The sequence below is a fragment of the Grus americana genome, chromosome 4 (genome assembly GCF_028858705.1).
Source record: "Grus americana isolate bGruAme1 chromosome 4, bGruAme1.mat, whole genome shotgun sequence".
Taxonomy (NCBI): domain Eukaryota; kingdom Metazoa; phylum Chordata; class Aves; order Gruiformes; family Gruidae; genus Grus; species Grus americana.
The window spans coordinates 8,578,563-8,591,581 of NC_072855.1; positions in this window are offsets into that span (position 1 = coordinate 8,578,563).

Below are 13,019 nucleotides of genomic sequence, written 5' to 3' on the forward strand. Positions count from 1 at the left end.
GTTGTGCCCCAGCATCTTGTGGGAGGCCACGGACACCCACGGGACTATGGACTCTGTCTTGGTCCCATCTAGATTACTAGGATGGATGTAGCCACAAGGTACAAGCTGTGCTCCACAGAGCTTTGTCTAACGAGAGCCGGTGGGGTCTAGCTCAGCTCCTGCCAGTGCGGCAGATCCTGCTTTCTGCGGAGAAGAGGAAGGAAGAGGAGACGAGGGAGAAATCTGTCTGTTCGCTGGTCCATGGTGCCTGTAACAGCAAAGCAAAACATAGATTTGTTGCAAAACCAGACAGAATAGATTAGGACATTTTGTTCCTTTTTTTTGTGCACCCAGCTCTTCTTCCCACCTTTCTGTGTGTATCATGATGCAGATGTACACAGCCGTGGTAATGTCCTCAGTGGTGGCATGCAGCACCAGGGTCATGCAGGACTGTGCTTTCCTGTACAAACCTCAGTGCTTTGGCTAACCCATTTTTCAGGATATGACGTTTCCAGAGCATTTTGGAGAAGGCAGCACACTACCCTATGCTCATTTCTAGGGTACCAGATCCCCTGTCCAGCTGAACAGAGGCCAGCCTAGTGAGTTTAAAGTGGTGGGTCATGAGGAAGGGTTTTTCCCCTAGACCAGAAGACACAGGGAAGCAGGGTTTTTTTTCAGTTTAGCCCTACTCTGTGAGCATGGGGCACGCTCTGCTTGCCAGTGTTATCTCAAAGCTTTATCTTACAAATTTCTTCCTACTGCAGAGATCTGCAAGAGGCTATGCTCTGGGTTTCTCCTGCTCTCTTCCAGTGGCATGTTAGAGTGATTTCACATGGTTTTCTGCTGCAGGTTATAAGTTTGCCTCATAAATAGCCTTTGAAAGCACTGCACAGCACTGCTGCATGTCAAGGTGCATGGAGGGACTGTGCCATGGGCCCTTGTTCTGAGCTGGGTGGATGTTTTTAGGACACTGAAGGCAGTCACCCTTTTTGTTTGCCTTTGGAAAAGTAGCAGCAACTCTGCTGTTGGCTGGGACATTGCAAGCAGCGGTCACAGGCTCCGGTCCTGTCTCTGTCATGAGCTGTTTTTATCACTCTGCCTGAGTTGTTTCCTCCATTTTACATCATGGAAGCAGTATACCAGGCTCATATACCTCCGGCTGAGGCGCTTTCTTCTCTAAATACGTGCAGTGCTACCTGAGAACGAGGTAACAGCAGACAACGTTAGCTACAAATCACATCCTCTTTGCCTCTAACTGTACAGAGCCTACCTCCCTTCTCTTAGTAAATACACCAGCTGTGTATGGATGTATATTAGCTTTTCTAGCCCCAGAGGTGCTGTTCAGTCTGCCACCTTCTCTTTTCCACCCTAACACGTGTAAATTATTTTTGTCTCTTGTTTTTCCCCTCAGCTGCGGATGGAAGGAGGAGGTACGTTCCCGCAGGCAGAAGCGGGGTGCACATGTCGGAGCAGGCTGTAGATGGTGCTGCTGGCCCAGGAAAGCAAAGCTGGGCTCTTTATTCGCCGGTAATAAAAGCTCCAATAAAAAGAGCGTTAAATGAGCAAGTCAGAGGGACTGAGAAAATCAGGGCGGCTCAGAGCTGTGGGAGCCCCTCGACGGGTGAATCCTGAGCTCCGGTGCCAAACGCCGATGAGTCAAAAATGGGATGCAGAGAGACGGCGTCCAGTGATCGAGGACCACCGTGGGATTCGCAGGGACAAGGCATTCTCCTTCAGCTGTCCTCTGCAGACCCGTGCCTGCCTATGGTGAAGCAGGACAGTGCTTTGTCTAGGCCAGTACTTCTTGGGCAAAGGCTAGAGGCTCTGGCAGGAGATGTAACAAGTCGCAAGAGATTAGGAATAGCTGAACCTCAGAGAAATTTCTTCCTAATCCCCATTCACTGGTTTAAACCCTGAGGAATTTTATTTCTTCCAAACCTCTTATTTTTTGTTTGTTTAATGTTGGCTCTTATGACCAGCTAATCTTGTTAGCCACAAATGCAAGCATTCTCTTTTGGATTCCTGCTAGATTTGTTGGTTATGGGAAAAAAAAATCACAAGCAATTGAATTATCATGGCATAATGAATTACCACTTCTCCACTGAGCTGTGGCCACTGGCCATTTGTGAGCTCTTAGCCCTCTGCAATTGCACAGTGGATCTCAGCAGCAGTTTTATCTGAGGTTTAACCTGCATTTAGAGAAGGGTAGGATCTCCCCCAGCACCAGACACTGTTTCAACGTCATCCAATGTGCTAGGGAACAAGCCATGATCTGCTTGTACCCAGAATCTTGGTAATGCCTTGTAGCAGCAAGTTTCACAGGTCAATTGGGCAATATTTAAAGTATTTCCTAATGCTGGTAACATGTCTACAGCTGGCCAGGTGCCTCCAGCTTTCCTGTAACCTTCTAGCCCATGCAAGAGAGAGCCAAGATGACCACATGGAGGCTTGGACTTGACTGCTGTGACCTGCCAGGAGGTTTTCTGCCCCAAAACACTTGCCTAGCATTGCACACCATCACCCCTTATTGTGTGGAGATGCTTATGGAGCAGCTTTCTGAGCCCTTCATCTGTCCTGTGTACAGTGCTGGTATTCGTGCCACTACAGCAACAGTTTGGGATGGTTCAGATTGGGCATTTTTTTGTCACATGGCTCAAGGAATGCTAGGTAATGCTGAAATTTCAGGGCTGAGTATTTAAGGGCTGGCACGACTCCACAAATCCTGAATAAACACCTTCATCAGTCCCTTCAAGTAAATCAAGCAAGCCAGCCGTCCTCTACTCCATTTCAGGCTTGCAAAGACTTTTCTTCTTTGACTTGCCTCTCTCAGAGGAAGTTTATATCAGAATACTGCTGAAATTCAAGATCCCTCATCTGCCTTCCCCCCAAAAAACAGAGGCACAAAAGAGGCATTAAAGACACCGAACATGCAAATAATCGAATGTTTTCATATGCAGAAGAACGGTTGCTTTTAGTAACTCATCCTAGAACACGACGACATTAGAGGTTTTGGAATGAGGGCCTCCCAACAGCATCAATAAAGGGAAAAGGTCCAAAAAGTAAGCTAAACAGTGCTGCTGCCTGAATATAGCCTTTCATTCAGCTGTCCCCACACTGTTTCAGGCTCATTTTGGAGGTTTTTTGATAAATGATGGAATTTGTATTTTTTGGCTCCCATTCAAGAGTTTATATTTTCGTTCTATAATTTCCTTAAACATTTAATTTCCTACATTAGTTGACGGTCTCTTGCATCTGCCGGAAAATTAGTTCTGGTGCTTCTGTGCCTGTGCTGCGAATTTATTTTTTTATTTTCATTTTTCAAAGCTGCAGAGAGAGCAAACCCGCCTGCAGATAGGTGCTGTTGTATACAGACTTGCAGCTTTGCAGATGATATAGGAAGACATGACAGATAAAAAGACATTTGAGTCAAAGGGCTCCACTTTTAAAGTTATTGGAGGATGTCCTGTTCTGTTTAGCTGTAATACTGTGGCCATCTCCAACATATCTGAACTTAGAGGTGACAAATACATGGGAAACAGAGTTTTCTTACAAATGCTGCCAGTGGAAGTTGCTGCTACAGGGTACTGTTGCTACCCTCAACCATTGGGCAGTGTTTCTGCCAGGTGTCCCCATTCCTCCTCCATCCGTGCTGCTCTTGCTTCCCAGCGCTGCATCTGCAAACGAGGTATTCCTTGTTTCAGGCTGACCCTCTCCACAATGCTGGAGCCAGCACATCTGAAAAGTGGCAATCCCAAAAAACAATATGAGGAAATATGTTTTCCAGTGTCATTTAGGACTCCAGGGAAAGAATCAATTTAGCGTGGAGCATCAAAGATGGCACTCAGCATCATTGGAAGAGAGGCTATGGTAAGGTCCAGGAGCAGAAGTAGGAAAAAACTGTGTAGATAACAAATTAGTTAGGGAGAGAGTAAAAAAAGTGAGAGGTGAAATTATGCTGGAAAAGTGTAGTTAGGGAGCAGATTGGGAGAGTGATTTTACCTGATCTGTCAGCCAGCATGGTACCCTTCTCTGCATGAGTGGGTACCAAAGGGGACCCCCACCTGAAGCTGGGGCCAGCAGTTAGCAGGCAGTATTGCTCGGGCTGCTGTTGTCCCTGTCTGTAAGGGTATTTGGACACTTTTTCCTGGAGTTCGTGAGGGAAATTTGCATTTGGAAATCCTGATTCCTACAGTCCTGAGGAATCACATACTTTGAGAAGCATCATTTGACTCTCTGGTGTCTTCACTCACTTTCTGTGTCTCAAGCAAACTGAGACAAGAGGTTTTTGGAGCCCAAATCCCTGAACCCAATGCCACAAATGTATTTTTTCATGCTCCTGCAGGAGTGGGAAGTAATCAAATCTATTGCCATGACACTAGCAAATTACTCCCCACATGGAGTGACTCCTCATCAGTTCCTACCGGGCAGGATGAATTTGTAGTGATGCAAAATGACAGGATCTGTCCCAACTTAGCAAAGTTGTGCATTATTTAAAGGTTACTGAAAGGCTGAAAATTCATGATTTCCTCGATGCTTGGCTGGAAAGAAAGCCATGTGCTTCAACCTTTTGCAGTGCAGAGGACTGAGTGTTTTTGGCACTACAGCAAGGAAAGAGGTGAAGTCCTGGCCTGACATGGGATCGGACATCTGAATGGGCAGACCTCACAGCAGTGGGACCAGTTGAACCTACCCTGTCAGAAAGTCAGGTGCTTTCTGGCCAGGTTACAGCATTTCTAGGATTTAGGTCTGGTCAGGCAAATCTGCTCTTATGAACAGTCCTGGTTCTTGTAACAATCCAAGCCTGCCACCATGGTGTCCAACGATCTGGTTTGTATTAGCATAGCATTATATATATCAATCATTAAATGTTCCCTCCCAGTTAATATCAGCTGATATTTGCTAGGAGACATCTTTCCCAGTCTTGTCTTAAGTAAAAGCTTCCACTGATCAGACCTGAGAATGCGTCATACCTTGGTGGAAATGATCTGATAGAAAGCATAACAAATTCTCTGTGGTTATTAAGCCCACAACATGCACAGTGTGTTTGTGGCGTGGAGACTGTGTATCAAAAATCTTCCTACACCCTGAAAACACTGGGAAGGGAAGACTTGTTTGTAAGTAGAGAAAGTGCTTGCTGCAAGACATGCATGGAGGGCTGTGGGCTCCAGGCAAGAGCTGCATTTGCTGGCAACACCTTTTGCTGGGTGAAGACCTGCCTTTGGAACAAAAAAATCCCCTTCTGTAAGAACTCTGTCCAATGCATCACTTCCAGCCCTTGGCTGAATGCATCCTCACAGCCTGTGACATATTGACTTATGAGTTACGGTGGAAATCAAGCCTTCCGTTACATCAGAAGGTAAGTCCACAGTAAATGAATGGTTGTGATCCTAACTCAGCTTGGCCTGCCAGGAAACCCACAGGAATGCAACACTTATTTATGTCTAGCCAAGCCTTGGGGACAGCCCCCCACCCCCCAGGAGCTCTGCAAGGGGCTTGGACCAGCCTTGGGGCAAGTGAGAAGCTGGCAGTGAGAAGCCCACCTTTGTCCCTGGATGCCCATAAGTCTTTGGCCCATGGAGACACCTGCAAAGGGTCTGAGAGGAAGCAATGGACATGCCAACCTGCACGGCCTGCCCAAAATGTGGCTCATGCCTGGAGGAATCTTTCATGCACAGCTCTAGGATGCAGATTGTGGGTCTCTGTCCTTCTGTCAAAAGCTCCATTTTCATAGGTTTTTTGATCTGAGTAAGAGCTTCATGATCTGCTCCTGTTGATGACCGGATTTCATCTCCTTCCTTTCTGCACAGTGTGCCAGTTGTCTCCTCCACCCCCCTCTTGTTCATCAGGCTGGGATATTAGAAGGGCTGTGTGTGGTCCTGGCCAGCTCCTGATCCATGCTTCGTCCAGGAGAAATTGAGGTTTCAAAGGTAAAAAGGGTGTGTGTGTGGAGTGGGGCTTATTTTTCTTGATACCAAAAATGTCTGGAAGAATGAAGTTTGGCAAGGAAATTCCTGCACAAGCCACAGGTCACCTGAATTCCCAGAAAGCCAACGGTTGGAGAGCACAAAACAATATGTGAGAAGGTATCAGACGCGGAAAATGTACAATAGCAGTTCTTAGGCCAGACATGTTTGAAAAATTAAAACTCACAACCAGTTCTGCCATCCTTTTCTGCCAGGTGATGTGAAATCTCGTGCTGAGACTGGCCGACAGAAAAAGGCACAAGGGCCCTTGTACCGCTGGGATTTTTTGTTACAGCTCTGTGTTGAGAATGAGGTTCTTCCCCTTTCCTCCACGGGTGACTTTCTTCCTGGTGGTCCCACTTGCTGCTCTTCTCCCTGACCCTGATCTCCTCTAGAAAACTCTGCGAGGCAGGACTGGGACAAACGATCACGAAAGGAGGACAGGTTTAGTGAGAGCGCTTAAGTGACGAGCTTAAGTTAGAAGCTTGATCTCTTGAAGATGGTGATGGAGGGAAGAGATGGACAGATCTAGCCCCCGGAATGGATCGAGGCCAAGGACATGCTGGTGTGGACAGGTGTTCCCAGCGTTGGCCACCACAGCCTCCCTCTCCTGTCCATCTGCGTCATGGAGAAGACAGCAGGGGTGTAGTTCTGCTATGCAGTTTGAGGTGGGGATGTCTCTGGGGTGCTGACAGACCAGTACACTGTTACAGCTGGCTGAGAATTGTCCATAATTTATGCTAAAAAGTAAACAAAGACAACAATACTGAAATGAAACATTTGGGCTCAGCTGTGTTCAACATTTATGTATGCTCAGTTCACACAGGATGGAGATCTGATGGCCCATTCTCTTAGGTAGACCAAGTCATTAGCTGGACTACGTATCCCGTGATGAACTACTGCCTTCTGCCTTGTTGCATTTCTGTGTTGTGCAGTGGTGAGGTATTTTGGGTGGGAAGTCCCGGATGTTCTGAGGCTGGTCTATAAAGCAGGCACTTGCATGGCGACCTCTCAGCAGCATAGCCAGCTGCAAGTTCAAGTCTGCTGTACGTCAAAATGACGTACAAAATATTGCTTCCCAAAACACTTCATTCTATGAAAATGCTTTGATATTTCAACATTTTGTCCCAAGTCATAAAGGAAACAAATACTAAAATATTGGAAATTCCTGTGGGATGAAATTCCTGTGAAGTTCATTTTTGCACTTAGTGAAAGTAAATACAAAAATGCCTTGTGGGTGGTTTTTTGTTTTTGCTCTCTTAATTAAAGTTTCCTGATTTTTTCCACAGTGTCAGGGATGGTTTAAAGAGCTTACTCCCTTCAAGAGTGTTGTGGTTTAGCCCCAGCCGGCAACTAAGCTCCATGTGGCCACTCGCTCACCCCTCCCCTCCCTGGTGGGATAAGGAGGAGGATCAGAAGGAAAAGGTAAAACTTGTGGGTTGCAATAAGGAGAGTTTAATAGGACAGCAAAGGAAAAGGAAAATAACAATAATACTTATAAAAGAATATACAAAATGGGTGATAGACAATGCAATTTGCTCACTACCCAAAACCTGATGCCCAGTCCGTCCCTGAGCAGCAGCCCCTCCTCCCTGGACGGCTCCCCCCTTATATACTGAGTATGATGTCATACGGTATGGAATATCCCTTTGGCTAGCTTGGGTCAGCTGTCCCGGCTGTGTCCCCTCCCAGCTCCTTGTGAAAATTAATTCTATCCCAGATGAAAACCAGGACAAAGAGCTGTTGCATGCAAATAGACCTTGAGAATTCCCCATGGTGGGGAGGGAGATGTGCGTGGAAATCTAGATTATTAGTGAGCGTAGTTCAAGGGTGGGGAGCAAAACCTCCTCCTTGCATGGTTATGGGCACCTCTTTGCAGAGCGCTGATTGTTGCTCTCGTTTGCTCGCTGCTTTGCATCAATGGGATACTGTCAGGAAGAAACAAAGATATGCATTTTTAATTCATTTTCTTCCTGGCATATATAAAATGTGCTGCTTTGTTGGAAACCTTTTTGGTTTATTTTTAATAGCAGTGTGGGACGTCAGGAAACATTCAGATTTCAAGCCTTGCACAGTGGCAGAATTCACATTTCAATGAGGTTTGAGGGAAGGCTTCCTTTGGCCAGCAAGGTGCTCGCCAGCCTTAGTGTTCATCTGCGGGCCTCTTCCTTCTCCTCCCCAATCCCCTGCTCAAGTGACGATGGCTGGTGAGTTTATTGCTACCTTGTTTAGCAAGAATTTAACGCCAGAATGGGGCTTTACAAAGCAACTTGCATTTTTGGCAGGCTTAGACTGTCTGCCTCCTGAGATTCCAAGTTTGAGGTCCAAACTTTAATTTTTGTTCTGTTTCGGTGTTCACAAATATTAGTGAGTTGTGATGTCACCTTTTTCTCCAGAACATGCCTTTCCCATCACCCAAGGACCTTTAACCTTTCTAGCACTCAGTAGCAAGGTCCTTTCCCCCTTTACTCCATAGCAAAGCACATAGCAGGGGCGTGTTGTTGGCCATGCCAGAACCGGCAGTGCGTGGCTGGCTGGCAGCTGGACCCCGGCTGTTTCTGGCCAGCCCTTTTCAATGTACATCAGATGATGCTCTGACCTGCTGATTACATCTTTACTGAATGGCCACGTGGGTGTGGAGGGTCTCTGTCATCACATCTCCATCTCTTGATATCCCACTCAAACTTCTGCATCTTTGCCGTGTTTGGAGTTTGCAGGTGGCCCTCTGAACAGGGTAAGTGCGGGGGTGTCTGTGCTATCAGGGTGGATCGATGCCACATGGGTCCCCTGCTTTTGCCACTCTTCCAGCATTGGAGCTCCTCAGCATCAGTGTTTCCCAGCCTGGAGCCGAGGGAGGTCGGCACTCAACACAAGTGGACTGTTATCTTGAGCACAGACTATTCCCTAGCATTTCCATCACATTAGAAACCTCCTTATTATGTTTGTCCTTGGAAAGGAAAATATTACGTATCAGAACAAAGACCAAGGTTCATAATAGCTGCAGGGTATAAGCACAATATTTACAATGTGGTGAGCATGGGGAGACAGAGAGGGAAATGAACTTAAGGCTCTTTGTATGTTTGGCGGGGCCATGGCCCCACAGCAGCACAGATCCAGAGAGGTGATGTTCCCAAGTGACTTTGAATCCACTCGCAGACACAGATTCTCTTGAAAATTGCTGTGCTTCCTGTGTATCTAATTTGGGATTAGTGGGTCACTACTGCAGTAATTTCAGCGAGTGGTTTTGGGCGTACAGCCCTCTGAAGGAACTGTGGTGGCTCCAGAAAGCACAGCTGCTTCTGAGCCCTCCTCTGCAGACTGATAGGGGGGTGCTGCTCCTCAGGTGGCTATCGCTGCCGACGAACTGACGGTTGCACAGACAAGTTATTTAGGGGAAAAGCTGGGAAAGTGATGAGTCCAAGATAAGGAGACAGGCCAGAGAGTCTCTTTTGCAGGCGTAATGCCTACTGCAAGCCAGAGCCCCTGCCAGTAGTGCAGCCTCCCGGGGAGGATGGTTCATGGTGATACCTGCCGTTCAGGTCCCCGCAGCATCCTCCCTCTCCAGCAAATTGCAGTCTGTTTGCCCAGAGCAGCCAGACCAGTGTCCCCTCAGGACCACCGCATCAGCAGGTGACAAAGCTGTTTCGTTGCAGGCAAGTCATCTGTCTTGTCTTTGCAGAAGAGCAAGCAAACACAGTCTTCATGAATGCTATTGTGCGCAGGGAGGTGCTGGTTTGGGAAGTGCACATCAGACAAGACTGTTGCTGAAGGAGCAGTGTAAATTTGACAACAAATGACATGATGCCTCAGCGCTTTTATTAGCCAGAGCAACAAATTCAGTATAAATGCCCCCTCCCCATTGCCACTTCAGCTTCTTACAATAATCCTTCCCGTCTACACCAGTGTTGAGCTTATTCCTGCCTGTTTCAATCCATTCGGTTCTCAGGAGGAGTTAACTGTAGGAAATGTCAGGTAGCGAAAAATATTCAGTCACGTGGGATTATTTCACTGTGTGGCAAAATAACTCGAGGCACAGACTTACCAAACTATTAGACTTTTTTCACCCTGGATCCCCATTAAAATGCAACGTGTAGTGTTATTTTAACTACTAACCCGCAATAGCAATGTTCTATCAATGTTATGGTACAAAAATACTTTAATGCTAGATTAAGCACAAATTAATTAAAACTTTTCCACAGAACAATTAAAATTCTCTGAAATCCCATGTGCATGGGGAGATTTCATCCCCAGCTCAGGTGTGGTAGGGCCAGGAGGGCAGATCTGATAAACGAGTGGTCCTGGGCAAACTTGTGTCCACTGACAGCACGTTCACACACACCCTGAGGTCATTGCTGCCATGGTCCAGCCAGTGAGAGAACCAGCCGTGCCAAGTCCCTTTCAAGTCACTTCACTTTTTTCCATGTTTTTCTATTCAATGTCCAAGAACTAGTTGTTCTTTTTGTGCAAAAAGCAGTGTCTAACATGATAAGACCCTAATCTTGATTATTTCTGGAGAGATCATGCTAACAGCAATAATATTGATGCTAATTTATGGTTCAGAGAAGGGATACATTGCAGAGGAGATGACCTTATTTTAATAGAAATCATGTAGACATATTATTGGAGATATTTGTTTTCATGATTTTCTTGAGACTGCTAGAATTCAGGTTTCAATGCGCTTGCCAGACACAAAAATAGTAAACGGCTTAAGGATCAGAACAACACAAACATTACAAGAGTTAAGAGGAATGAAGAGGTGGCTTTTAAGCTGGATGGAAGATGTGAGATATTGGTATGCTGAGCACGAAAAACTCGTCAGCAAATTCAAAGAGCCCAGGGGTGGGGGACGGCTGATATGGCCAATATAGCCTTGGGAACATACTTCAAAAGGTGAACGCGTGGGACGCTGCCAGGCACGGTGAGGGAAAACAAGTAGCAGCAGCTATCACTGTCTGTGAGATTTTCCTAAGGGGACCAGACGGTTGGGAGGCGAACGGTGAGTCCCCGAAGTCTTGCTCGCACAAGCCTTTCCCAGGAGGATGGCCCCTCTGCTCCCCCCACTCTCACAGGCACGAGGTGTGTGTGTGTTAGGGGACTGTGATCAAATGCAGCGCCCTGAAAATGTGTTTTGCTCCCCTGTGTATGGACATGCTCAGCTGAATGGTGTTTGGAGCTATATGAACTGGCTAAAATAAATAGGAGTGGAGAAAGCAAAGCTGACACTGTCAACTGTAAAAGAAACTTTAAGGAAAAAAAAAAAAAAGAAAAGAAGTCTTTTAACATATCTGTTCCTCCCTCAGGCATTGAAGAATTTGCTCCCTGTTTCATCAGCTTCCCTGCTGTGCTCTGGTGCATGATTCAAAGCAGACCTGTCCCGTCATGTACGCTTCACCCTACTCCAACCTGATGGACTGAACAGTCCATGAGGTGATGGAAACAACTCCAGGAGAGACTGTCCCATCCAGAGAGCTGTTCCTGCTGGGCAGGAAAGCTCTGCATCATTCCCTGTGTTAGATTTGACTTTGAGAAGCCATCCACTGCCTCTTAAAGGCTGCACTGACCATGCAGATGCATCCTCCCAGGTTCACAGATCCTCCTGTGAGAAACCTCCATGTAAATCCACACCACAAGCACACCTACCTGTCTGGTCAGCACGTGTCCCTGCTTCTCCCTCACCTTCTGCTGGTGAGCTCTAAGCCATTGGTACCCATCCTGTAAGAGCTGGAGTGAAGTTATCTTTTCATGGTGCAAGGCAATGTGCAAACGCAGAACACGTAGGAAAATGAGCAGAGGTCAGCTGGCGCTGAGCTGAGTGAATCACTAACCATGCACATTTTTCTTCATGGTTTGTGTTTCTCTTTATCACAGAGAAGGTGGGTTTTGTTCCTGAAGCAAGGGGAGACTGTCTATAGTACTGCTGGTATTTGCTTAACTACCTTCCTGTGAGTGTAAATCTCCCCTCTTTCTTTCTCTCTGTGGGGGTAAAACATGCAGCAAATCCCCTTTTTCAAACCAGGGATCAGGTATATCAGCAGGCACAAAATGAATTTGGATCTCCTCCTCTGCAGGGTTCTCTGGGTCTGCTAAACTTTCACACTTGATAGACGAAATCTGTTTGTGATTAAAGGAGAAAATGAAAAGCAGACGGCTGAGGTGAAAGGTGCAGATTGCTCCGTTTTACTGCCCTGGATGCGAAGGGGGTTGGTACACAGCCCACTGAAGAGAAGCTCAAAAATTTCTTTCCTATTTCAGAGACTGAAGGGAGCATCACATCTTCCATAGTGTCGACGAAGGGCTGTATTCAAACTGTCTAGCTACAGGATGCAGCTTTACTGCCATAGCAGCTTCTCTGTACAGGGAGCTGGGGCAGAAAAGCTGGGTAACAAGTGCCCTCAATTGCCCATCACTGAATATCGGCCACCGTGATATACAGGCACCCACCGGGGCTCTGTGGGCTAAACCTCATCTGTGCACAATTCAAACTGCTTTCACGGGTGGAAGTATTAAAAGAAGAGTGAAATGGAAGAATCAATAAATTAGTGGGTGATGCCTGCCCAGGGTTCTGTCAATTCTTCCAGAGGAGGTACCTGAGATCCTGGAGGAAAGGCATGACATCTCGCTGACGTTAGCAGTCCCGGCAGGAGCCGGGAGGGCAAAATCGGCCAATGCGATTTTTCAGCTTGGGCCCAGGGTGATGGAGTGGGAGGAGCAGATGCCACAGAGGTACTTTGGTACCCGATGAATTGACTGAAGCAGCAGCATTTGTAAACAGAGGTGCAGGGCTGGTTCCAGCCTCCACTTACTTACTCCTTTCCAACCCCCTCCCCTCCTGATTCACTTCTCCCAGCTTGGCCCTGCGCTGAGATTGAGTCGGCACTTGTGCTCTGCGCTGCAGACTTCAAACCAAGAGCCGAGAGAACCTGCCCCATCCGACCAGCGCAGCCCTGCGGCTGTCATCCCTGTTTCATCTTACCGCATTCCTGGAGGAGCATCTCCAGCTTGGGGGATGAGGCGCAGGCCAAAATAAAAGGGGAAGCTGGGGAGTTCGGATTAGACAAGTGAAGTGAACCTTTGCCT